This window comes from Pseudophryne corroboree, unplaced genomic scaffold (assembly GCF_028390025.1).
Source record: "Pseudophryne corroboree isolate aPseCor3 unplaced genomic scaffold, aPseCor3.hap2 scaffold_121, whole genome shotgun sequence".
Lineage (NCBI taxonomy): Eukaryota > Metazoa > Chordata > Amphibia > Anura > Myobatrachidae > Pseudophryne > Pseudophryne corroboree.
In genome coordinates this window covers 1-24122 of record NW_026967835.1, presented here as the reverse complement: position 1 = coordinate 24122, position 24122 = coordinate 1, and the positions used below count along the sequence as shown (strand labels likewise).

General features: G+C 49.8%; 26 non-coding genes and 1 pseudogene across 26 annotated transcripts; all 27 read left to right on the top strand.

Annotated features, from left to right (window-relative positions):
* Window positions 1-8295: 8295 nt before the first annotated feature.
* On the top strand, window positions 8296-8459 carry LOC134992203 (U1 spliceosomal RNA). Its single transcript, XR_010196389.1, has one exon. It is a non-coding gene; the product is annotated as a U1 spliceosomal RNA (small nuclear RNA).
* A 152-nt stretch (window positions 8460-8611) lies between these two features.
* Window positions 8612-8753, top strand: LOC134992353 (U1 spliceosomal RNA; annotated as a pseudogene).
* A 692-nt stretch (window positions 8754-9445) lies between these two features.
* On the top strand, window positions 9446-9609 carry LOC134992163 (U1 spliceosomal RNA). The gene has a single exon (XR_010196351.1). It is a non-coding gene; the product is annotated as a U1 spliceosomal RNA (small nuclear RNA).
* A 152-nt stretch (window positions 9610-9761) lies between these two features.
* LOC134991915 (U1 spliceosomal RNA) lies at window positions 9762-9924 on the top strand. Its single transcript, XR_010196134.1, has one exon. It is a non-coding gene; the product is annotated as a U1 spliceosomal RNA (small nuclear RNA).
* A 674-nt stretch (window positions 9925-10598) lies between these two features.
* Window positions 10599-10762, top strand: LOC134992109 (U1 spliceosomal RNA). Its single transcript, XR_010196301.1, has one exon. It is a non-coding gene; the product is annotated as a U1 spliceosomal RNA (small nuclear RNA).
* Window positions 10763-11734: 972 nt separating this feature from the next.
* LOC134992376 (U1 spliceosomal RNA) lies at window positions 11735-11900 on the top strand. The gene has a single exon (XR_010196549.1). It is a non-coding gene; the product is annotated as a U1 spliceosomal RNA (small nuclear RNA).
* A 152-nt stretch (window positions 11901-12052) lies between these two features.
* On the top strand, window positions 12053-12215 carry LOC134992380 (U1 spliceosomal RNA). Its single transcript, XR_010196553.1, has one exon. It is a non-coding gene; the product is annotated as a U1 spliceosomal RNA (small nuclear RNA).
* A 671-nt stretch (window positions 12216-12886) lies between these two features.
* Window positions 12887-13050, top strand: LOC134992104 (U1 spliceosomal RNA). Its single transcript, XR_010196296.1, has one exon. It is a non-coding gene; the product is annotated as a U1 spliceosomal RNA (small nuclear RNA).
* A 152-nt stretch (window positions 13051-13202) lies between these two features.
* On the top strand, window positions 13203-13365 carry LOC134991901 (U1 spliceosomal RNA). The gene has a single exon (XR_010196121.1). It is a non-coding gene; the product is annotated as a U1 spliceosomal RNA (small nuclear RNA).
* A 671-nt stretch (window positions 13366-14036) lies between these two features.
* LOC134992478 (U1 spliceosomal RNA) lies at window positions 14037-14201 on the top strand. The gene has a single exon (XR_010196639.1). It is a non-coding gene; the product is annotated as a U1 spliceosomal RNA (small nuclear RNA).
* A 152-nt stretch (window positions 14202-14353) lies between these two features.
* Window positions 14354-14516, top strand: LOC134992405 (U1 spliceosomal RNA). Its single transcript, XR_010196578.1, has one exon. It is a non-coding gene; the product is annotated as a U1 spliceosomal RNA (small nuclear RNA).
* A 674-nt stretch (window positions 14517-15190) lies between these two features.
* LOC134992144 (U1 spliceosomal RNA) lies at window positions 15191-15354 on the top strand. Its single transcript, XR_010196333.1, has one exon. It is a non-coding gene; the product is annotated as a U1 spliceosomal RNA (small nuclear RNA).
* A 152-nt stretch (window positions 15355-15506) lies between these two features.
* LOC134992378 (U1 spliceosomal RNA) lies at window positions 15507-15669 on the top strand. Its single transcript, XR_010196551.1, has one exon. It is a non-coding gene; the product is annotated as a U1 spliceosomal RNA (small nuclear RNA).
* A 674-nt stretch (window positions 15670-16343) lies between these two features.
* Window positions 16344-16507, top strand: LOC134992264 (U1 spliceosomal RNA). The gene has a single exon (XR_010196447.1). It is a non-coding gene; the product is annotated as a U1 spliceosomal RNA (small nuclear RNA).
* A 152-nt stretch (window positions 16508-16659) lies between these two features.
* Window positions 16660-16822, top strand: LOC134992591 (U1 spliceosomal RNA). Its single transcript, XR_010196733.1, has one exon. It is a non-coding gene; the product is annotated as a U1 spliceosomal RNA (small nuclear RNA).
* A 674-nt stretch (window positions 16823-17496) lies between these two features.
* Window positions 17497-17660, top strand: LOC134992263 (U1 spliceosomal RNA). Its single transcript, XR_010196446.1, has one exon. It is a non-coding gene; the product is annotated as a U1 spliceosomal RNA (small nuclear RNA).
* A 152-nt stretch (window positions 17661-17812) lies between these two features.
* On the top strand, window positions 17813-17975 carry LOC134992436 (U1 spliceosomal RNA). Its single transcript, XR_010196608.1, has one exon. It is a non-coding gene; the product is annotated as a U1 spliceosomal RNA (small nuclear RNA).
* Window positions 17976-18649: 674 nt separating this feature from the next.
* On the top strand, window positions 18650-18813 carry LOC134992262 (U1 spliceosomal RNA). Its single transcript, XR_010196445.1, has one exon. It is a non-coding gene; the product is annotated as a U1 spliceosomal RNA (small nuclear RNA).
* Window positions 18814-18965: 152 nt separating this feature from the next.
* LOC134992458 (U1 spliceosomal RNA) lies at window positions 18966-19128 on the top strand. Its single transcript, XR_010196620.1, has one exon. It is a non-coding gene; the product is annotated as a U1 spliceosomal RNA (small nuclear RNA).
* A 674-nt stretch (window positions 19129-19802) lies between these two features.
* Window positions 19803-19966, top strand: LOC134992298 (U1 spliceosomal RNA). Its single transcript, XR_010196479.1, has one exon. It is a non-coding gene; the product is annotated as a U1 spliceosomal RNA (small nuclear RNA).
* Window positions 19967-20118: 152 nt separating this feature from the next.
* On the top strand, window positions 20119-20281 carry LOC134992423 (U1 spliceosomal RNA). Its single transcript, XR_010196595.1, has one exon. It is a non-coding gene; the product is annotated as a U1 spliceosomal RNA (small nuclear RNA).
* A 674-nt stretch (window positions 20282-20955) lies between these two features.
* Window positions 20956-21119, top strand: LOC134992236 (U1 spliceosomal RNA). The gene has a single exon (XR_010196421.1). It is a non-coding gene; the product is annotated as a U1 spliceosomal RNA (small nuclear RNA).
* A 152-nt stretch (window positions 21120-21271) lies between these two features.
* Window positions 21272-21434, top strand: LOC134992442 (U1 spliceosomal RNA). Its single transcript, XR_010196613.1, has one exon. It is a non-coding gene; the product is annotated as a U1 spliceosomal RNA (small nuclear RNA).
* A 674-nt stretch (window positions 21435-22108) lies between these two features.
* Window positions 22109-22272, top strand: LOC134992114 (U1 spliceosomal RNA). The gene has a single exon (XR_010196306.1). It is a non-coding gene; the product is annotated as a U1 spliceosomal RNA (small nuclear RNA).
* Window positions 22273-22424: 152 nt separating this feature from the next.
* On the top strand, window positions 22425-22585 carry LOC134991912 (U1 spliceosomal RNA). Its single transcript, XR_010196130.1, has one exon. It is a non-coding gene; the product is annotated as a U1 spliceosomal RNA (small nuclear RNA).
* Window positions 22586-23259: 674 nt separating this feature from the next.
* LOC134992274 (U1 spliceosomal RNA) lies at window positions 23260-23423 on the top strand. The gene has a single exon (XR_010196457.1). It is a non-coding gene; the product is annotated as a U1 spliceosomal RNA (small nuclear RNA).
* Window positions 23424-23575: 152 nt separating this feature from the next.
* LOC134991899 (U1 spliceosomal RNA) lies at window positions 23576-23738 on the top strand. The gene has a single exon (XR_010196119.1). It is a non-coding gene; the product is annotated as a U1 spliceosomal RNA (small nuclear RNA).
* Window positions 23739-24122: the final 384 nt, after the last annotated feature.

Here is a 24122-nt window from a genome sequence, read left to right as displayed (position 1 = left end):
AAATGTCGAATTTTAAAGTCGAATTTTGAAAGCCTGTAAGAATAGGCTCCGTCCCCTTCTACCCCTGTACCTTGCTCTCTCCTGTCTGTGCTCTCTCCCGTCTGTAGGACTAGGCCCCGCCCCCTTCTTACCCTCCTGTGACTGCTCTCTCCTGACAAGTGGACCAGGCCTGCCCCCTACACGCTGCTGGTGTCTTCATTGTTACTTGGTCTGGAGCTCCGTTGGGGAGAGAACTCACGTGAGCTCATTAAGAATGAGGAACTGGGATGTTTTAATTTTATTGTGAGTAGTGTAGTGTGGTGATGTAGTATGTTGTATGGGGGGTATAGTGTAATTATGAAGTGCAGCATATGGGAGGGCTGTAGCATAGTGATGTAGTGTGGCATATGGGGGGTGGTAGCGCATAGGCGTGCGTACAGGGGGTGCCTGGTGCGCACAGGCACTCCCTAATGTCCAGCACCGCTGCACGCCACGCTTGCTGTAGCACAGTGATCGCTGACTGTGTGATCGGTGGAGCCTAGCCTGCAGCTCATTTCCGTACCTCCCACCACCGCTGCACCCGACCCCCCTCTGCCTGCTGCTAATACTATGCTGAGTGCATTCGTCGGCGGCCTCACTGGGGGGACTGGCGTCACCTTGCAATGTGACGTGGTGATGTCCGCCCATGCTCTCCTCCCGCCCACCTGTGCTTTCCTCCTGCTGCGGTCTCTCAGTCCTAGTGTGCCGCGGCCGCCACACCACTGGCAGTGTTCCTCTAGGAGGGACTGGGAGCTGCTGGCAGACACATTCTGCTGAGACTTACTTGTCAGTGCGGGTTCCGGACGGCAGGCGGCGGGTGGGAGGGCAGACGGGGAGCAGGTGTCACAAGGAGTGTGTGGGTAACTAATTCACAATACTTCCGCTCAACGTGGCACTGCTGGTCCTTCATCTCCCATGTCTCTTCACCAGGTGGCGGGCGGCCCGGAAATTAAGTGATGTGTTGTGCAGCAGTCAGTGTGAAGTGACTGTGAGTAACACTGGTGGTGCTGATGATGCTGCTGCAGAATCTGGAAGCAATTAATTCATAAATATAATGTACTCTATCAGTGTTTCTCTGACGTCCTAGTGGATGCTGGGAACTCCGTAAGGACCATGGGGATTAGCGGCTCCGCAGGATACTGGGCACAAAAGTAAAGCTTTAGGACTACCTGGTGTGCACTGGCTCCTCCCCCTATGACAATCCTCCAAGCCTCAGTTAGATTTTTGTGCCCGGCCGAGAAGGGTGCACACTAGGGGCTCTCCTGAGCTTCTTAGTGAAAGTTTAGTTTTAGGTTTTTTATTTTCAGTGAGACCTGCTGGCAACAGGCTCACTGCATCGAGGGACTAAGGGGAGAAGAAGCGAACTCACCTGCGTGCAGAGTGGATTGGGCTTCTTAGGCTACTGGACACCATTAGCTCCAGAGGGACCGAACACAGGCCCAGCCTCGGAGCTCGGTCCCAGAGCCGCGCCGCCGGCCCCCTTACAGAGCCAGAAGCAAGAAGAGGTCCGGAAAATCGGCGGCAGAAGACATCCTGTCTTCACCAAGGTAGCGCACAGCACTGCAGCTGTGCGCCATTGCTCCTCAGCACACTTCACACTTCGGTCACTGAGGGTGCAGGGCGCTAGGGGGGGGCACCCTGAGCAGCAATAGAAACACCTTGGCTGGCGAAAATACATCACATATAGCCCCCAGGGCTATATGGATGAATTTTAACCCCTGGCAGATTCCACAGAAAAACGGGAGAAAAGGCCGCCGAGAAGGGGGCGGAGCCTATCTCCTCAGCACACTGGCGCCATTTTCTCTCACAGCTCCGTTGGAGGGAAACTCCCTGGCTCTCCCCTGCAGTTACTACACTACAGAAAGGGGTTAAAAAAGAGAGGGGGGCACTAATTAGGCATAGTATAACAATACAGCAGCTATAAGGGGAAAAACACTTATATAAGGTTATCCCTGTATATATATATATATATATATATATATATATAGCGCTCTGGTGTGTGCTGGCATACTCTCCCTCTGTCTCCCCATAGGGCTAGTGGGGTCCTGTCCTCTATCAGAGCATTCCCTGTGTGTGTGTGTGTCGGTACGATTGTGTCGACATGTATGAGGAGGAAAATGGTGTGGAGGCGGAGCAATTGCCTGTAATGGAGTTGTCACCCCCTAGGGAGTCGACACCTGAGTGGCTGAGCTTATGGAAGGAATTACGTGACAGTGTCAGCTCTTTACAAAAGATTGATGACATGAGACAGCCGGCTACTCAGCCTGTGCCTGTCCAGGTGTCTCAAAAGCCATCAGGGGCTCTAAAACGCCCGTTACCGCAGATGGCAGATACAGACGCCGACACGGATACTGATTCCAGTGTCGACGATTAAGAGACGAATGTGACTTCCAGTAGGGCCACACATTACATGATTGAGGCTATGGAAAATGTTTTTACACATTTCTGATAATACCAGTACCACTAAAAAGGGTATTATGTTGGGTGAGAAAAAACTGCCTGTAGTTTTTCCTGCATCTGAGGAATTAAATGAAGTGTGTGATGATGCGTGGGTTTCCCCCGATAAAAACTGTTAATTCCTAAAAAGTTATTAGCATCATACCCCTTCCCGCCAGAGGATAGGGCACATTGGGAAACACCCCCTAGGGTGAATAAAGCGCTCACACGCTTGTCTAAACAGGTGGCACTACCGTCCCCGGATACGGCCGCCCTTAAGGAACCTGCTGACAGAAAGCAGTAAAATATCCTAAAATGTATATACACTCACACGGGTGTGATACTGCGACCAGCAATCGCCTCAGCCTGGATGTGCAGTGCTGGGGTGGCTTGGTCGGATTCCCTGACTGACAATATTGATACCCTAGATAGGGACAGTATATTACTGACTATAGAGCATTTAAAAGATGCTTTCTATATATGCGTGATGCACAGAGGGATATTTGCCGACTGGCATCAAGAGTAAGTGCGCTGTCCATTTCTGCCAGAAGAGGGTTATGGACAAGACAGTGGTCAGGTGATGCTGATTCCAAAAGGCATATGGAAGTATCGCCTTATAAAAGGGAGGAGTTATTTGGGGTAGGTCTAACAGACCTGGTGGCCACGGCAACGGCTGGGAAATCCACATTTTTACCCCAGGTAGCCTCTCAACATAAGAAGACGCCGTATTATCAGGCGCAGTCCTTTGGGCCCCATAAGGGCAAGCGGGCAAAAGGCTCCTCATTTCTGCCCCGTGGCAGAGGGAGAGGAAAAAGGCTGCAGCAAACAGCCAGTTCCCAGGAACAGAAACGGTGGGGGCCCGTCTCATAAATTTCAGCGTGCAGTGGGCTCACTCACAGGTGGACCCCTGGATCCTTCAGGTGGTATCTCAGGGGTACAAATTGGAATTCGAGACGTCTCCCCTTCGCCGTTTTCCTAAAGTCTGCTTTACCGACGTCTCCCTCCGACAGGGAGGCGGTATGGGAAGCCATTCACAAGCTGTATTCCCAGCAGGTGATAATCAAGGTACCCCTCCTACAACAGGGAAAGGGGTATTATTCCACGCTGTTTGTGGTACCGAAGCCGGACGGCTCGGTGAGACCTAATTTAAATCTGAAATCCTTGAACACTTACATACAAAGGTTCAAATTCAAGATGGAGTCACTCAGAGCGGTGATGGCAAACCGGGAAGAAGGGGATTATATGGTGTCTCTGGACATCAAGGATGCTTATCTCCATGTCCCAAATTACCCTTCTCACCAAGGGTACCTCAGGTTTGTGGTACAGAACTGTCACTATCAGTTTCAGACGCTGCCGTTTGGTTTGTCCACGGCACCCCGGGTCTTTACCAAAGTAATGGCCGAAATGATGATACTCCTTCGAAGGAAGGGAGTTTTAATTATCCCTTACTTGGACGATCTCCGGATAAGGGCAAGATCCAGGGAACAGTTGGTAGTCGGGGTAGCACTATCTCAAGTAGTGTTGCGGCAGCACGGTTGGATTCTTAATATTCCAAAATCGCAGCTGATTCCGACGACACGTCTTCTATTCCTAAGGATGATCCTGGACACAGTCCAGAAAATAAGAATTTACTTACCGATAATTCTATTTCTCATAGTCCGTAGTGGATGCTGGGGACTCCGAAAGGACCATGGGGAATAGCGGCTCCGCAGGAGACTGGGCACAAAGTAAAAGCTTTAGGACTAGCTGGTGTGCACTGGCTCCTCCCCCTATGACCCTCCTCCAAGCCTCAGTTAGGATACTGTGCCCGGACGAGCGTACACAATAAGGAAGGATTTTGAATCCCGGGTAAGACTCATACCAGCCACACCAATCACACCGTACAACTTGTGATCTGAACCCAGTTAACAGCATGATAACAGAAGGAGCCTCTGAAAAGATGGCTCACAACAACAATAACCCGATTTTTGTAACAATAACTATGTACAAGTAATGCAGACAATCCGCACTTGGGATGGGCGCCCAGCATCCACTATGGACTATGAGAAATAGAATTATCGGTAAGTAAATTCTTATTTTCTCTAACGTCCTAGTGGATGCTGGGGACTCCGAAAGGACCATGGGGATTATACCAAAGCTCCCAACCGGGTGGGAGAGTGCGGATGACTCTGCAGCACCGAATGAGAGAACTCCAGGTCCTCCTCAGCCAGGGTATCAAATTTGTAGAATTTAGCAAACATGTTTTCCCCTGACCAAGTAGCTGCTCGGCAAAGTTGTAAAGCCGAGACCCCTCGGGCAGCCGCCCAAGATGAGCCCACTTTCCGTGTGGAATGGGCTTTTACAGATTTTGGCTGTGGCAGGCCTGCCACAGAATGTGCAAGCTGAATTGTACTACAAATCCAACGAGCAATCGTCTGCTTAGAAGCAGGAGCACCCAGCTTGCTGGGTGCATACAGGATAAACAGCGAATCAGATTTTCTGACTCCAGCCGTCCTGGAAACATATATTTTCAGGGCCTGACTACGTCCAGCAACTTGGAATCCTCCAAGTCCCTAGTAGCCGCAGGCACCACATATGAAAAATTAGGTAAGGGCTTTTATAGGATAAAGCCGCCAATTCTGAGACACGATGTACAGAGAGCCAACGTAAAAAATAACAATGTTTATTAATAAAACATATAAAAAGATTAATTGTCAAATAACCGGTGAAAAATATATATAAATATATATAAGAACATTCTACCTTTGAGAAAGTCACGTGAACGTGACGAAACGCGTCAGGACCCGCCCCTATCCACACTCAGCTCAGGTGAAATCTTCCAGGTGTTCCTTGGTCCCCGCTGCACCCTCCTTCTACAGCATCCGACATCAGCGGCTTCAGCGCACACGCCGCCACGACCGGGTTGTGAGAGAGACGGTCCATTCCTTTCCGCTGCACAGCGTATATGGGCACTGCAGGACATTGAAGCCGAGGACGCTCGGCTCTTACCAGCCCATTTTGGAAAGGTATTGAATATCAATTTCAACTGAGGGACTTTTTTATTCATTAGGATCCTACCAACACACCTGGTATTTATCAACTATCTAACAAGTGAATCACTGAACTTTTCACCCCAATAAGCTGAGTCATTACAATATACCACTAGTTCACGTCTAGTGACTGTTCTTATATATATTTGTATATATTTTTCACCGGTTATTTGACAATTAATCTTTTTATATGTTTTATTAATAAACATTGTTATTTTTTACGTTGGCTCTCTGTACATCATGTTTCGTTCCTGATATTCAGCGCAGCCGTTTGTTCTTTTTCTATGCTATCACCACAATACTACACATAGTATTCCGGCAAGCGCAGACTATCAGGAACATAAAATTGTGATTATTTAATTCTATGAAACACGTATTGGTTTTCACTTTTTATTTTGATGATTAGGCGCTCGTTTGTTGCAGTTTTTTGTTTTGGTCAATTCTGAGACACGCCTGGCTGAAGCCAGGGCTAACAGCATTACCACTTTCCATGTGAGATATTTTAAGTCCACAGTGGTGAGTGGTTCAAACCAATGTGATTTTAGGAATCCCAAAACTACATTGAGATCCCAAGGTGCCACTGGAGGCACAAAAGGAGGCTGTATATGCAGTACTCCCTTGACAAACGTCTGAACTTCAGGAACAGAAGCCAGTTCTTTTTGGAAGAATATTGACAGGGCCGAAATTTGAACCTTAATGGACCCTAATTTGAGGCCCATAGACAGTCCTGTTTGCAGGAAATGCAGGAAACGACCCAGTTGAAATTCCTCTGTAGGGGCCTTCCTGGCCTCGCACCACGCAACATATTTACGCCAAATACGGTGATAATGTTGTATGGTTACATCCTTCCTGGCTTTGATCAGGGTAGGGATGACTTCATCCGGAATGCCTTTTTCCTTCAGGATCCGGCGTTCAACCGCCATGCCGTCAAACGCAGCCGCGGTAAGTCTTGGAACAGACATGGTCCCTGCTGGAGCAGGTCCTTTCTTAGAGGTAGAGGCCACGGGTCTTCCGTGAGCATCTCTTGAATTTCCGGGTACCAAGTCCTTCTTGGCCAATCCGGAGCCACGAGTATAGTCTTTACTCCTCTCCTTCTTATGATTCTCAGTACTTTTGGTATGAGAGGAAGAGGAGGGAACACATACACTGACTGGTACACCCACGGTGTTACCAGAGAGTCCACAGCTATTGCCTGAGGGTCCCTTGACCTGGCGCAATATCTGTCCAGCTTTTTGTTGAGGCGGGACGCCATCATGTCCACCCTTTGGTTTTTCCCAACGGTTCACAATCATGTGGAAGACTTCTGGGTGAAGTCCCCACTCCCCCGGGTGAAGATCGTGTCTGCTGAGGAAGTCTGCTTCCCAGTTGTCCACTCCCGGAATGAACACTGCTGACAGTGCTATCACATGATTCTCCGCCCAGCGAAGAATCCTTGCCACTTCCATCATTGCCCTCCTGCTTCTTGTGCCGCCCTGTCTGTTTACGTGGGCGACTGCCGTGATGTTGTCCGACTGGATCAACACCGGCTGACCCTGAAGCAGAGGTCTTGCCTGACTTAGGGCATTGTAAATGGCCCTTAGTTCCAGGATATTTATGTGAAGTGACGTTTCCATGCTTGACCACAAGCCCAGGAAATTTCTTCCCTGTGTGACTGCTCCCCAGCCTCTCAGGCTGGCATCCGTGGTCACCAGGACCCAATCCTGAATGCCGAATCTGCGGCCCTCTAGGAGATGAGCACTCTGTAACCACCACAGGAGAGACATCCTTGTCCTTGGAGACAGGGTTATCCGCTGATGCATTTGAAGATGCGATCCGGACCATTTGTCCAGTAGATCCCACTGAAAAGTTCTTGCATGGAATCTGCCGAATGGAATCGCTTCGTAAGAAGCCACCATCTTTCCCAGGACCATTGTGCATTGTACTGACACTTGGCCTGGTCTTAGGAGGTTCCTGACTATGTCGGATAACTCCTTGGCTTTCTCCTCCGGGAGAAACACCTTTTTCTGTACTGTGTCCAGAATCATCCCTAGGAACAGCAGACGTGTCGTCGGAATCAGCTGCGATTTTGGAATATTTAGAATCCATCCGTGCTGTCGTAGTACTACTTGAGATAGTGCTACTCCGACCTCTAACTGTTCTCTGGACCTTGCCTGCTTACTTTGTGCCTTCCAATGCACAATGCAAACTACAGGTAGTGCTGCAGGGCCCACACCCTTTTACTTGCCGTACAGAGCAGCTCTGGAGCTGTTACAGTGCCCAGCTGCTGCAAGAAATCAGCTTGAATGCTTCAGGGGCTGGGGCATAGCCAACATGAGCCCCACACCGAAGGAGGGTGGAGGTGTTTAATGCGAACTAGGGGTCATCCAAGCGCCGCAAAAGGCCGCCATGCCCTGCACGCCCCTTTTCTCTTTTCATATGCAGACGAGGGTTGAAGCCAACTTTGACCCACTGCTTGGATGACATCACCGTATGCAAATCCATCTGCTGCAGGCCTTCCCCCAGGAATGCTTGCACTAGTTGTTGCATTTGGTTTGTTGTTTGACCCACTGCTTGGATGACATCACCGTATGCAAATCCATCTGCTGCAGGCCTTCCCCCAGGAATGCTTGCACTAGTTGTTGCATTTGGTTTGTTGTTTGGGGGTGCTTCATTATTAGGCAGCCTTCTGCCCTCCCATGTTCATCTGAAAATTTGTGTTCTCCCTGCAGTTGTTGTCCCCAGATGAGAGTTCCCTTGTGCTGCCTCAGTTGAATCTCCTTTACTTGACAGAGATGTGCCTGAGCAGCGGCCCTCCCCAGCCCTATCCCAAATCATACTTATTTTGCATAGGAGATACCATGGTCATGAAGATTGTTCTCCCAGGGTGAGGTTCATTCATTGCATTCTGGGTATGCTGACCCCTGTGATTTCCCCAAATGTGGGAAACTCGACTGCATTATTTGTGGTAGTGGGGGACTGTGTTTGTGCTTTCCTCTGGTCAGCTCTGGTAAAAGTCAGATTTATTTGTCTCAGATCTTCCTCTAGCCTTGTTCTTCTTTCGAGAGTTCCCTTGTGCTGCCTCAGTTGGATCTCCTTCACTTGACAGGGGGGTACCCGAGCAGCGACCCTCCCCAGCTCTAGCCCAACTTCTACTTACCTGGCAGGTGAGATACTATGATCATGTAGGTGCTTCTCCCAGGGCAAGGCTCACCCATTGCACTCTGGGTGTGCTGCTCCTGCGATTTCCCCAAATGTGGGAAACTTGACTGCATAATTTGTGTTTCCCCTGGTCGGCTCTCATATAATTCAGATCTCTTTGTCTCAGGTCTCTCTCCAGCCTAGTTTGCTGTCTGTTTCAACTTCTCTTTTCTTGAGCCGCTCCCTTCTATGCCCTTGCGCACTATCCTGACTTCTCCCGTCTGCTTACTTTGTGCCTTCCAATGCACAATGCAAACTACAGGTAGTGCTGCAGGGCCCACACCCTTTTACTTGCCGTTCAGAGCAGCTCTGGAGCTGTTACAGTGCCCAGCTGCTGCAAGAAATCAGCTTGAATGCTTCAGGGGCTGGGGCATAGCCAACATGAGCCCCACACCGAAGGAGGGTGGAGGTGTTTAATGCGAACTAGGGGTCATCCAAGCGCCGCAAAAGGCCGCCATGCCCTGCACGCCCCTTTTCTCTTTTCATATGCAGACGAGGGTTGAAGCCAACTTTGACCCACTGCTTGGATGACATCACCATATGCAAATCCATCTGCTGCAGGCCTTCCCCCAGGAATGCTTGCACTAGTTGTTGCATTTGGTTTGTTGTTTGGGGGTGCTTCAGTATTAGGCAGCCTTCTGCCCTCCCATGTTTATCTGGAAATATGTGTTCTCCCTGCAGTTGTTGTCCCCAGATGAGAGTTCCCTTGTGCTGCCTCAGTTGAATCTCCTTTACTTGACAGAGATGTGCCTGAGCAGCGGCCCTCCCCAGCCCTATCCAAAATCATACTTATTTTGCATAGGCGATACCATGGTCATGAAGATTGTTCTCCCAGGGTGAGGTTCATTCATTGCATTCTGGGTATGCTGACCCCTGTGATTTCCCCAAATGTGGGAAACTCGACTGCATTATTTGTGGTAGTGGGGGACTGTGTTTGTGCTTTCCTCTGGACAGCTCTGGTAAAAGTCAGATTTATTTGTCTCAGATCTTCCTCTAGCCTTGTTCTTCTTTCGAGAGTTCCCTTGTGCTGCCTCAGTTGGATCTCTTTCACTTGACAGGGGGGTGCCAGAGCAGCGACCCTCCTCAGCTCTAGCCCATCTCCTACTTACCTGCCAGGTGAGATACTTTGATCATGAAGGTGCTTCTCCCAGGGCAAGGCTCACCCATTGCACTCTGGGTGTGGTGCCCCTGCGATTTCCCCAAATGTGGGAAGCTTGACTGCATAATTTGTGTTTCCCCTGGTCAGCTCTCGTATAATTCAGATTTCTTTGTCTCAGGTCTCTCTCCAGCCTAGTTTGCTGTCTGTTTCCACTTCTTTTTTCATGAGCCCCTCCCTTTTATACCCTTGTGCACTATCCTGACTTCTCCTCCTGTCTGCTTACTTTGTGCCTTCCAATGCACAATGCAAACTACAGGTAGTGCTGCAGGGCCCACACCCTTTTACTTGCCGTACAGAGCAGCTCTGGAGCTGTTACAGTGCCCAGCTGCTGCAAGAAATCAGCTTGAATGCTTCAGGGGCTGGGGCATAGCCAACATGAGCCCCACACCGAAGGAGGGTGGAGGTGTTTAATGTGAACTAGGGGTCATCCAAGCGCCGCAAAAGGCCGCCATGCCCTGCACGCCCCTTTTCTCTTTTCATATGCAGACGAGGGTTGAAGCCAACTTTGACCCACTGCTTGGATGACATCACCGTATGCAAATCCATCTGCTGCAGGCCTTCCCCCAGGAATGCTTGCACTAGTTGTTGCATTTGGTTTGTTGTTTGGGGGTGCTTCAGTATTAAGCAGCCTTCTACCCTCCCATGTTCATCTGAAAATATGTGTTCTCCCTGCAGTTGTTGTCCCCAGATGAGAGTTCCCTTGTGCTGCCTCAGTTGAATCTCCTTTACTTGACAGAGATGTGCCTGAGCAGCGGCCCTCCCCAGCCCTATCCCAAATCATACTTATTTTGCATAGGAGATACCATGGTCATGAAGATTGTTCTCCCAGGGTGAGGTTCATTCATTGTATTCTGGGTATGCTGACCCCTGTGATTTCCCCAAATGTGGGAAACTCGACTGCATTATTTGTGGTAGTGGGGGACTGTGTTTGTGCTTTCCTCTGGTCAGCTCTGGTAAAAGTCAGATTTATTTGTCTCAGATCTTCCTCTAGCCTTGTTCTTCTTTCGAGAGTTCCCTTGTGCTGCCTCAGTTGGATCTCTTTCACTTGACAGGGGGGTGCCCGAGCAGCGACCCTCCCCAGCTCTAGCCCAACTCCTACTTACCTGCCAGGTGAGATACTATGATCATGAAGGTGCTTCTCCCAGGGCAAGGCTCACCCATTGCACTCTGATTTCCCCAAATGTGGGAAGCTTGACTGCATAATTTGTGTTTCCCCTGGTCGGCTCTCGTATAATTCAGATCTCTTTGTCTCAGGTCTCTCTCCAGCCTAATTTGCTGTCTGTTTCCACTTCTTTTTTCATGAGCCCCTCCCTTTTATACCCTTGTGCACTATCCTGACTTCTCCTCCTGTCTGCTTTCTTTGTGCCTTCCAATGCACAATGCAAACTACAGGTAGTGCTGCAGGGCCCACACCCTTTTACTTGCCGTACAGAGCAGCTCTGGAGCTGTTACAGTGCCCAGCTGCTGCAAGAAATCAGCTTGAATGCTTCAGGGGCTGGGGCATAGCCAACATGAGCCCCACACCGAAGGAGGGTGGAGGTGTTTAATGCGAACTAGGGGTCATCCAAGCGTCGCAAAAGGCCGCCATGCCCTGCACGCCCCTTTTCTCTTTTCATATGCAGACGAGGGTTGAAGCCAACTTTGACCCCCTGCTTGGATGACATCACCGTATGCAAATCCATCTGCTGCAGGCCTTCCCCCAGGAATGCTTGCACTAGTTGTTGCATTTGGTTTGTTGTTTGGGGGTGCTTCAGTATTAGGCAGCCTTCTGCCCTCCCATGTTCATCTGAAAATATGTGTTCTCCCTGCAGTTGTTGTCCCCAGATGAGAGTTCCCTTGTGCTGCCTCAGTTGAATCTCCTTTACTTGACAGAGATGTGCATGAGCAGCGGCCCTCCCCAGCCCTATCCCAAATCATACTTATTTTGCATAGGAGATACCATGGTCATGAAGATTACTCTCCCAGGGTGAGGTTCATTCATTGCATTCTGGGTATGCTGACCCCTGTGATTTCCCCAAATGTGGGAAACGCGACTGCTTTATTTGTTGGTAGTGGGGGGACTGTGTTTGTGCTTTCTTCTGGTCAGCTCTGGTAAAAGTCAGATTTCTTTGTCTCAGATCTTCCTCTAGCCTTGTTCTTCTTTCGAGAGTTCCTTTGTGCTGCCTCAGTTGGATCTCCTTCACTTGACAGGGGGGTGCCCGAGCAGCGACCCTCCCCAGCTCTTGCCCAACTCCTACTTACCTGCCAGGTGAGATACTATGATCATGAAGGTGCTTCTCCCAGGGCAAGGCTCACCCATTGCACTCTGGGTGTGCTGCCCCTGCGATTTCCCCAAATGTGGGAAACTTGACTGCATAATTTGTGTTTCCCCTGGTCGGCTCTCGTATAATTCAGATCTCTTTGTCTCAGGTCTCTCTCCAGCCTAGTTTGCTGTCTGTTTCCACTTCTCTTTTCTTGAGCCGCTCCCTTCTATGCCCTTGCGCACTATCCTGACTTCTCCCGTCTGCTTACTTTGTGCCTTCCTACGCACAATGCGAACTACAGGTAGTGCTGCAGGGCCCACACCCTTTTAGTTGCCTTACAGAGCAGCTCTGGAGCTGTTACAGTGCCCAGCTGCTGCAAGAAATCAGCTTGAATGCTTCAGGGGCTGGGGCATAGCCAACATGAGCCCCACACCGAAGGAGGGTGGAGGTGTTTAATGCGAACTAGGGGTCATCCAAGCGCCGCAAAAGGCCGCCATGCCCTGCATAACCCTTTTCTCTTTTCATATGCAGATGAGGGTTCCAGCCAACTTTGGCCCACTGCTTGGATGACATCACCGTATGCAAATCCGTCTTCTGCAGACCTTCACCCAGGAATGCTTTTACTAGTTGTTGCATTTGGTTTGTTGTTTGGGGGTGCTTCAGTATTAGGCAGCCTTCTGTCCTCCCATGTTCATCTGAAAATATGTGTTCTCCCTGCAGTTGTTGTCCCCAGATGAGAGTTCCCTTGTGCTGCCTCAGTTGAATCTCCTTTACTTGACAGAGATGTGCCTGAGCAGCGGCCCTCCCCAGCCCTATCCCAAATCATACTTATTTTGCATAGGAGATACCATGGTCATGAAGATTGTTCTCCCAGGGTGAGGTTCATTCATTGCATTCTGGGTATGCTGACCCCTGTGATTTCCCCAAATTTGGGAAACTCGACTGCATTATTTGTGGTAGTGGGGGACTGTGTTTGTGCTTTCCTCTGGTCAGCTCTGGTAAAAGTCAGATTTCTTTGTCTCAGATCTTCCTCTAGCTTTGTTCTTCTTTCGAGAGTTTCCTTGTGCTGCCTCAGTTGGATCTCCTTCACTTGACAGGGGGGTGCCCGAGCAGCGACCCTCCCAAGCTCTAGCCCAACTCCTACTTACCTGCCAGGTGAGATACTCTAATCAGGAAGGTGCTTCTCCCAGGGCAAGGCTCACCCATTGCACTCTGGGTGTGCTGCTCCTGCGATTTCCCCAAATGTGGGAAACTTGACTGCATAATTTGTGTTTCCCCTGGTCGGCTCTCGTATAATTCAGATCTCTTTGTCTCAGGTCTCTCTCCAGCCTAGTTTGCTGTCTGTTTCAACTTCTCTTTTCTTGAGCCGCTCCCTTCTATGCCCTTGCGCACTATCCTGACTTCTCCCGTCTGCTTACTTTGTGCCTTCCAATGCACAATGCAAACTACAGGTAGTGCTGCAGGGCCCACACCCTTTTACTTGCCGTTCAGAGCAGCTCTGGAGCTGTTACAGTGCCCAGCTGCTGCAATAAATCAGCTTGAATGCTTCAGGGGATGGGGCATGGCCAACATGAGCCCCACACCAAAGGAGGGTGGGGGTGTTTAATGCGAACTAGGGGTCATCCAAGCACCGCAAAAGGCCGCCATGCCCTGCACGCCCCTTTTCTCTTTTCATATGCAGATGAGGGTTGAAGCCAACTTTGACCCACTGCTTGGATGACATCACCGTATGCAAATCCGTCTTCTGCAGAACTTACCCCAGGAATGCTTGCACTAGTTGTTGCATTTGGTTTGTTGTTTGGGGGTGCTTCAGTATTAGGCAGCCTTCTGCCCTCCCATGTTCATCTGAAAATATGTGTTCTCCCTGCAGTTGTTGTCCCCAGATGAGAGTTCCCTTGTGCTGCCTCAGTTGAATCTCCTTTACTTGACAGAGATGTGCATGAGCAGCGGCCCTCCCCAGCCCTATCCCAAATCATACTTATTTTGCATAGGAGATACCATGGTCATGAAGATTACTCTCCCAGGGTGAGGTTCATTCATTGCATTCTGGGTATGTTGACCCCTGTGATTTCCCCAAATGTGGGAAACGCGACTGCTTTATTTGTTGGTAGTGGGGGACTGTGTTTGTGTTTTCCTCTGGTCAGCTCTGGTAAAAGTCAAATTTCTTTGTCTCAGATCTTCCTCTAGCCTTGTTCTTCTTTCGAGAGTTTCCTTGTGCTGCCTCAGTTGGATCTCCTTCACTTGACAGGGGGGTGCACGAGCAGCGACCCTCCCCAGCTCTAGCCCAACTCCTACTTACCTGCCAGGTGAGATACTATGATCATGAAGGTGCTTCTCCCAGGGCAAGGCTCACCCATTGCACTCTGGGTGTGCTGCCCCTGCGATTTCCCCAAATGTGGGAAACTTGACTGCATAATTTGTGTTTCCCCTGGTCAGGTCTCGTATAATTCAGATCTCTTTGTCTCAGGTCTCTCTCCAGCCTAGTTTGCTGTCTGTTTCAACTTCTCTTTTCTTGAGCCGCTCCCTTTTATACCCTTGTGCACTATCCTGACTTCTCCTCCTGTCTGCTTACTTTGTGCCTTCCAATGCGCAATGCAAACTACAGGTAGTGCTGCAGGGCCCACACCCTTTTACTTGCCTAACAGAACAGCTCTGGAGCTGTTACAGTGCCAAGCTGCTGCAAGAAATCAGCTTGAATGCTTCAGGGGATGGGGCATGGCCAACATGAGCCCCACACCGAAGGAGGGTGGGGGTGTTTAATGCGAACTAAGGGTCATCCAAGCGCCGCAAAAGGCCGCCATGCCCTGCATACCCCTTTTCTCTTTTCATATGCAGATGAGGGTTCCAGGCAACTTTGGCCCACTGCTTGGATGACATCACCGTATGCAATTCCGTCTTCTGCAGAACTTCCCCCAGGAATGCTTGTACTAGTTGTTGCATTTGGTTTGTTGTTTGGGGGTGCTTCAGTATTAGGCAGCCTTCTGCCCTCCCATGTTCATCTGAAAATATGTGTTCTCCCTGCAGTTGTTGTCCCCAGATGAGAGTTTCCTTGTGCTGCCTCAGTTGAATCTCCTTTACTTGACAGAGATGTGCATGAGCAGCGGCCCTCCCCAGCCCTATCCCAAATCATACTTATTTTGCATAGGAGATACCATGGTCATGAAGATTGTTCTCCCAGGGTGAGGTTCATTCATTGCATTTTGGGTATGCTGACCCCTGTGATTTCCCCAAATGTGGGAAACTCGACTGCATTATTTGTGGTAGTGGGGGACTGTGTTTGTGCTTTCCTCTGGTCAGCTCTGGAAAAAGTCAGATTTCTTTGTCTCAGATCTTCCTCTAGCCTTGTTCTTCTTTCGAGAGTTCCCTTGTGCTGCCTCAGTTGGATCTCTTTCACTTGACAGGGGGGTGCCCGAACAGCGACTTTCCCCAGCTCTAGCCCAACTCCTACTTACCTGCCAGGTGAGATACTATGATCATGAAGGTGCTTCTCCCAGGGCAAGGCTCACCCATTGCACTCTGGGTGTGCTGCCCCTGCGATTTCCCCAAATGTGGGAAACTTGACTGCATAATTTGTGTTTCCCCTGGTCGGCTCTCGTATAATTCAGATCTCTTTGTCTCAGGTCTCTCTCCAGCCTAGTTTGCTGTCTGTTTCCACTTCTCTTTTCTTCAGCCGCTCCCTTCTATAACCTTGTGCACTATCCTGACTTCTCCTCCCATCTGCTTACTTTGTGCCTTCCAATGCACAATGCAAACTACAGGTAGTGCTGCAGGGCCCACACCCTTTTACTTGCCTTACAGAGCAGCTCTGGAGCTGTTACAGTGCCCAGCTGCTGCAAGAAATCAGCTTGAATGCTTCAGGGGATGGGGCATGGCCAACATGAGCCCCACACCAAAGGAGGGTGGAGGTGTTTAATGCGAACTAGGGGTCATCCAAGCACCGCAAAAGGCCGCCATGCCCTGCACGCCCCTTTTCTCTTTTCATATGCAGATGAGGGTTGAAGCCAACTTTGACCCACTGCTTGGATGACATCACCGTATGCAAATCCGTCTTCTGCAGAACTTCCCCCAGGAATGCTTGGACTAGTTGTTGCATTTGGTTTGTTGTTTGGGGGTGCTTCAGTATTAGGCAGCCTTCTGCCCTCCCATGTTCATCTGAAAATATGTGTTCTCCCTGCAGTTGTTGTCCCCAGATGAAAGTTCCCTTGTGCTGCCTCAGTTGAATCTCCTTTACTTGACAGAGATGTGCATGAGCAGCGGCCCTCCCCAGCCCTATTCCAAATCATACTTATTTTGCATAGGAGATACCATGGTCATGAAGATTTTTCTCCCAGGGTGAGGTTCATTCATTGCATTTTGGGTATGCTGACCCCTGTGATTTCCCCAAATGTGGGAAACTTGACTGCATTATTTGTGGTAGTGGGAGACTGTGTTTGTGCTTTCCTCTGGTCAGCTCTGGTAAAAGTCAGATTTCTTTGTCTCAGATTTTCCTTTAGCCTTGTTCTTCTTTCGAGAGTTCCCTTGTGCTGCCTCAGTTGGATCTCCTTCACTTTACAGGGGGGTACCCGAGCAGCGACCCTCCCCAGCTCTAGCCCAACTCCTACTTACCTGCCAGGTGAGATACTATGATCATGAAGGTGCTTCTCCAAGGGCAAGGCTCACCCATTGTACTCTGGGTGTGCTGCTCCTGCGATTTCCCCAAATGTGGGAAACTTGACTGCATAATTTGTGTTTCCCCTGGTCGGCTCTCGTATAATTCAGATCTCTTTGTCACAGGTCTCTCTCCAGCCTAGTTTGCTGTCTGTTTCCACTTCTCTTTTCTTCAGCCGCTCCCTTCTATACCCTTGTGCACTATCCTGACTTCTCCTCCCGTCTGCTTACTTTGTGCCTTCCAATGCACAATGCAAACTACAGGTAGTGCTGCAGGGCCCACACCCTTTTACTTGCCTTACAGAGCAGCTCTGGAGCTGTTACAGTGCCCAGCTGCTGCAAGAAATCAGCTTGAATGCTTCAGGGGATGGGGCATGGCCAACATGAGCCCCACACCAAAGGAGGGTGGAGGTGTTTAATGCGAACTAGGGGTCATCCAAGCACCGCAAAAGGCCGCCATGCCCTGCACGCCCCTTTTCTCTTTTCATATGCAGATGAGGGTTGAAGCCAACTTTGACCCACTGCTTGGATGACATCACCGTATGCAAATCCGTCTTCTGCAGAACTTCCCCCAGGAATGCTTGCACTAGTTGTTGCATTTGGTTTGTTGTTTGGGGGTGCTTCAGTATTAGGCAGCCTTCTGCCCTCCCATGTTCATCTGAAAATATGTGTTCTCCCTGCAGTTGTTGTCCCAAGATGAGAGTTCCCTTGTGCTGCCTCAGTTGAATCTCCTTTACTTGACAGAGATGTGCATGAGCAGCGGCCCTCCCCAGCCCTATTCCAAATCATACTTATTTTGCATAGGAGATACCATGGTCATGAAGATTTTTCTCCCAGGGTGAGGTTCATTCATTGCATTTTGGGTATGCTGACCCCTGTGATTTCCCCAAATGTGGGAAACTTGACTGCATTATTTGTGGTAGTGGGAGACTGTGTTTGTGCTTTCCTCTGGTCAGCTCTGGTAAAAGTCAGATTTCTTTGTCTCAGATTTTCCTTTAGCCTTGTTCTTCTTTCGAGAGTTCCCTTGTGCTGCCTCAGTTGGATCTCCTTCACTTTACAGGGGGGTACCCGAGCTGCGACCCTCCCCAGCTCTAGCCCAACTCCTACTTACCTGCCAGGTGAGATACTATGATCATGAAGGTGCTTCTCCCAGGGCAAGGCTCACCCATTGTACTCTGGGTGTGCTGCTCCTGCAATTTCCCCAAATGTGGGAAACTTGACTGCATAATTTGTGTTTCCCCTGGTCGGCTCTCGTATAATTCAGATCTCTTTGTCTCAGGTCTCTCTCCAGCCTAGTTTGCTGTCTGTTTCCACTTCTCTTTTCTTCAGCCGCTCCCTTCTATACCCTTGTGCACTATCCTGACTTCTCCTCCCGTCTGCTTACTTTGTGCCTTCCAATGCACAATGCAAACTACAGGTAGTGCTGCAGGGCCCACACCCTTTTACTTGCCTTACAGAGCAGCTCTGGAGCTGTTACAGTGCCCAGCTGCTGCAAGAAATCAGCTTGAATGCTTCAGGGGCTGGGGCATAGCCAACATGAGCCCCACACCGAAGGAGGGTGGAGGTGTTTAATGCAAACTAGGGGTCAGACAAGCGCCGCAAAAGGCCACCATGCCCTGCACGCCCCTTTTCTGTTTTCATATGCAGACGAGGGTTGAAGCCAACTTTGACCCACTGCTTGGATGACATCACCATATGCAAATCCATCTGCGGCAGGCCTTCCCCCAGGAATGCTTGCACTAGTTGTTGCATTTGGTTTGTTGTTTGGGGGTGCTTCAGTATTAGGCAGCCTTCTGCCCTCCCATGTTCATCTGAAAATATGTGTTCTCCCTGCAGTTGTTGTCCCAAGATGAGAGTTCCCTTTTGCTGCCTCAGTTGAATCTCCTTTACTTGACAGAGATGTGCATGAGCAGCGGCCCTCCCCAGCCCTATTCCAAATCATACTTATTTTGCATAGGAGATACCATGGTCATGAAGATTTTTCTCCCAGGGTGAGGTTCATTCATTGCATTTTGGGTATGCTGACCCCTGTGATTTCCCCAAATGTGGGAAACTTGACTGCATTATTTGTGGTAGTGGGAGACTGTGTTTGTGCTTTCCTCTGGTCAGCTCTGGTAAAAGTCAGATTTCTTTGTCTCAGATTTTCCTTTAGCCTTGTTCTTCTTTCGAGAGTTCCCTTGTGCTGCCTCAGTTGGATCTCCTTCACTTTACAGGGGGGTACCCGAGCAGCGACCCTCCACAGCTCTAGCCCAACTCCTACTTACCTGCCAGGTGAGATACTATGATCATGAAGGTGCTTCTCCCAGGGCAAGGCTCACCCATTGTACTCTGGGTGTGCTGCTCCTGCGATTTCCCCAAATGTGGGAAACTTGACTGCATAATTTGTGTTTCCCCTGGTCGGCTCTCGTATAATTCAGATCTCTTTGTCTCAGGTCTCTCTCCAGCCTAGTTTGCTGTCTGTTTCCACTTCTCTTTTCTTCAGCCGCTCCCTTCTATACCCTTGTGCACTATCCTGACTTCTCCTCCCGTCTGCTTACTTTGTGCCTTCCAATGCACAATGCAAACTACAGGTAGTGCTGCAGGGCCCACACCCTTTTACTTGCCTTACAGAGCAGCTCTGGAGCTGTTACAGTGCCCAGCTGCTGCAATAAATCAGCTTGAATGCTTCAGGGGATGGGGCATGGCCAACATGAGCCCCACACCAAAGGAGGGTGGGGGTGTTTAATGCGAACTACGGGTCATCCAAGCACCGCAAAAGGCCGCCATGCCCTGCACGCCCCTTTTCTCTTTTCATATGCAGATGAGGGTTGAAGCCAACTTTGACCCACTGCTTGGATGACATCACCGTATGCAAATCCGTCTTCTGCAGAACTTCCCCCAGGAATGCTTGCACTAGTTGTTGCATTTGGTTTGTTGTTTGGGGGTGCTTCAGTATTAGGCAGCCTTCTGCCCTCCCATGTTCATCTGAAAATATGTGTTCTCCCTGCAGTTGTTGACCCAAGATGAGAGTTCCCTTGTGCTGCCTCAGTTGAATCTCCTTTACTTGACAGAGATGTGCATGAGCAGCGGCCCTCCCCAGCCCTATTCCAAATCATGCTTATTTTGCATAGGAGATACCATGGTCATGAAGATTTTTCTCCCAGGGTGAGGTTCATTCATTGCATTTTGGGTATGCTGACCCCTGTGATTTCCCCAAATGTGGGAAACTTGACTGCATTATTTGTGGTAGTGGGAGACTGTGTTTGTGCTTTCCTCTGGTCAGCTCTGGTAAAAGTCAGATTTCTTTGTCTCACATTTTCCTTTAGCCTTGTTCTTCTTTCGAGAGTTCCCTTGTGCTGCCTCAGTTGGATCTCCTTCACTTTACAGGGGGGTACCCGAGCAGCGACCCTCCCCAGCTCTAGCCCAACTCCTACTTACCTGCCAGGTGAGATACTATGATCATGAAGGTGCTTCTCCCTGGGCAAGGCTCACCCATTGTACTCTGGGTGTGCTGCTCCTGCAATTTCCCCAAATGTGGGAAACTTGACTGCATAATTTGTGTTTCCCCTGGTCGGCTCTCGTATAATTCAGATCTCTCTGTCTCAGGTCTCTCTCCAGCCTAGTTTGCTGTCTGTTTCCACTTCTCTTTTCTTCAGCCGCTCCCTTCTATACCCTTGTGCACTATCCTGACTTCTCCTCCCGTCTGCTTACTTTGTGCCTTCCAATGCACAATGCAAACTACAGGTAGTGCTGCAGGGCCCACACCCTTTTACTTGCCTTACAGAGCAGCTCTGGAGCTGTTACAGTGCCCAGCTGCTGCAAGAAATCAGCTTGAATGCTTCAGGGGCTGGGGCATAGCCAACATGAGCCCCACACCGAAGGAGGGTGGAGGTGTTTAATGCAAACTAGGGGTCAGACAAGCGCCGCAAAAGGCCACCATGCCCTGCACGCCCCTTTTCTGTTTTCATATGCAGACGAGGGTTGAAGCCAACTTTGACCCACTGCTTGGATGACATCACCATATGCAAATCCATCTGCGGCAGGCCTTCCCCCAGGAATGCTTGCACTAGTTGTTGCATTTGGTTTGTTGTTTGGGGGTGCTTCAGTATTAGGCAGCCTTCTGCCCTCCCATGTTCATCTGAAAATATGTGTTCTCCCTGCAGTTGTTGTCCCCAGATGAGAGTTCCCTTGTGCTGCCTCAGTTGAATCTCCTTAACTTGACAGAGATGTGCCTGAGCAGCGGCCCACCCCAGCTCTATCCCAAATCATACTTATTTTGCATAGGAGATACCATGGTCATGAAGATTATTCTCCCAGGGTGAGGTTCATTCATTGCATTCTGGGTATGCTGACCCCTGTGATTTCCCCAAATGTGGGAAACTCGACTGCTTTATTTGTGGTAGTGGGGGACTGTGTTTGTGTTTTCCTCTGGTCAGCTCTGGTAAAAGTCAGATTTCTTTGTTTCAGATCTTCCTCTAGCCTTGTTCTTCTTTTGAGAGTTCCCTTGTGCTGCCTCAGTTGGATCTCCTTCACTTGACAGGGGGGTGCCCGAGCAGAGACCCTCCCCAGCTCTAGCCCAACTCCTACTTACCTGCCAGGTGAGATACTATGATCATGATGGTGCTTCTCCCAGGGCAAGGCTCACCCATTGCACTCTGGGTGTGCTGCCCCTGCGATTTCCCCAAATGTGGGAAACTTGACTGCATAATTTGTGTTTCCCCTGGTCGGCTCTCGTATAATTCAGATCTCTTTGTCTCAGGTCTCTCTCCAGCCTAGTTTGCTGTCTGTTTCCACTTCTCTTTTCTTCAGCCGCTCCCTTCTATACCCTTGTGCACTATCCTGACTTCTCCTCCCGTCTGCTTACTTTGTGCCTTCCTATGCACAATGCAAACTACAGGTAGTGCTGCAGGGCCCACACCCTTTTACTTGCCTTACAGAGCAGCTCTGGAGCTGTTACAGTGCCCAGCTGCTGCAAGAAATCTGCTTGAATGCTTCAGGGGATGGGGCATGGCCAACATGAGCCCCACACCAAAGGAGGGTGGAGGTGTTTAATGCGAACTAGGGGTCATCCAAGCACCGCAAAAGGCCGCCATGCCCTGCACGCCCCTTTTCTCTTTTCATATGCAGATGAGGGTTGAAGCCAACTTTGACCCACTGCTTGGATGACATCACCGTATGCAAATCCGTCTTCTGCAGAACTTCCCCCAGGAATGCTTGCACTAGTTGTTGCATTTGGTTTGTTGTTTGGGGGTGCTTCAGTATTAGGCAGCCTTCTGCCCTCCCATGTTCATCTGAAAATATGTGTTCTCCCTGCAGTTGTTGTCCCCAGATGAGAGTTCCCTTGTGCTGCCTCAGTTGAATCTCCTTTACTTGACAGAGATGTGCATGAGCAGCGGCCCTCCCCAGCCCTATTCCAAATCATACTTATTTTGCATAGGAGATACCATGGTCATGAAGATTGTTCTCCCAGGGTGAGGTTCATTCATTGCATTTTGGGTATGCTGACCCCTGTGATTTCCCCAAATGTGGGAAACTTGACTGCATTATTTGTGGTAGTGGGGGACTGTGTTTGTGCTTTCCTCTGGTCAGCTCTGGTAAAAGTCAGATTTCTTTGTCTCAGATTTTCCTCTAGCCTTGTTCTTCTTTCGAGAGTTCCCTTGTGCTGCCTCAGTTGGATCTCCTTCACTTTACAGGGGGGTACCCGAGCAGCGACCCTCCCCAGCTCTAGCCCAACTCCTACTTACCTGCCAGGTGAGATACTATGATCATGAAGGTGCTTCTCCCAGGGCAAGGCTCACCCATTGCTCTGGGTGTGCTGCTCCTGCGATTTCCCCAAATGTGGGAAACTTGACTGCATAATTTGTGTTTCCCCTGGTCGGCTCTCGTATAATTCAGATCTCTTTGTCTCAGGTCTCTCTCCAGCCTAGTTTGCTGTCTGTTTCCACTTCTCTTTTCTTGAGCCGCTCCCTTCTATGCCCTTGCGCACTATCCTGACTTCTCCTCCTGTCTGCTTACTTTGTGCCTTCCAACGCACAATGCGAACTACAGGTAGTGCTGCAGGGCCCACACCCTTTTACTTGCCTTACAGAGCAGCTCTGGAGCTGTTACAGTGCCCAGCTGCTGCAAGAAATCAGCTTGAATGCTTCAGGGGCTGGGGCATAGCCAACATGAGCCCCACACCAAAGGAGGGTGGAGGTGTTTAATGCAAACTAGGGGTCAGCCAAGCGCCGCAAAAGGCCACCATGCCCTGCACGCCCCTTTTCTCTTTTCATATGCAGACGAGGGTTGAAGCCAACTTTGACCCACTGCTTGGATGACATCACCATATGCAAATCCATCTGCGGCAGGCCTTCCCCCAGGAATGCTTGCACTAGTTGTTGCATTTGGTTTGTTGTTTGGGGGTGCTTCAGTATTAGGCAGCCTTCTGCCCTCCCATGTTCATCTGAAAATATATGTTCTCCCTGCAGTTGTTGTCCCCAGATGAGAGTTCCCTTGTGTTGCCTCAGTTAAATCTCCTTTACTTGACAGAGATGTGCATGAGCAGCGGCCCTCCCCAGCCCTATTCCAAATCATACTTATTTTGCATAGGAGATACCATGGTCATGAAGATTTTTCTCCCAGGGTGAGGTTTATTCATTGCATTTTGGGTATGCTGACCCCTGTGATTTCCCCAAATGTGGGAAACTTGACTGCATTATTTGTGGTAGTGGGAGGCTGTGTTTGTGATTTCTTCTGGTCAGCTCTGGTAAAAGTCAGATTTCTTTGTCTCAGATTTTCCTTTAGCCTTGTTCTTCTTTCGAGAGTTCCCTTGTGCTGCCTCAGTTGGATCTCCTTCACTTTACAGGGGGGTACCCGAGCAGCGACCCTCCCCAGCTCTAGCCCAACTCCTACTTACCTGCCAGGTGAGATACTATGATCATGAAGGTGCTTCTGCCAGGGCAAGGCTCACCCATTGTACTCTGGGTGTGCTGCTCCTGCGATTTCCCCAAATGTGGGAAACTTGACTGCATAATTTGTGTTTCCCCTGGTCGGCTCTCGTATAATTCAGATCTCTTTGTCTCAGGTCTCTCTCCAGCCTAGTTTGCTGTCTGTTTCCACTTCTCTTTTCTTCAGCCGCTCCCTTCTATACCCTTGTGCACTATCCTGACTTCTCCTCCCGTCTGCTTACTTTGTGCCTTCCAATGCACAATGCAAACTACAGGTAGTGCTGCAGGGCCCACACCCTTTTACTTGCCTTACAGAGCAGCTCTGGAGCTGTTACAGTGGCCAGCTGCTGCAAGAAATCAGCTTGAATGCTTCAGGGGCTGGGGCATAGCCAACATGAGCCCCACACCGAAGGAGGGTGGAGGTGTTTAATTCAAACTAGGGGTCAGTCAAGCGCCGCAAAAGGCCACCATGCCCTGCACGCCCCTTTTCTGTTTTCATATGCAGACA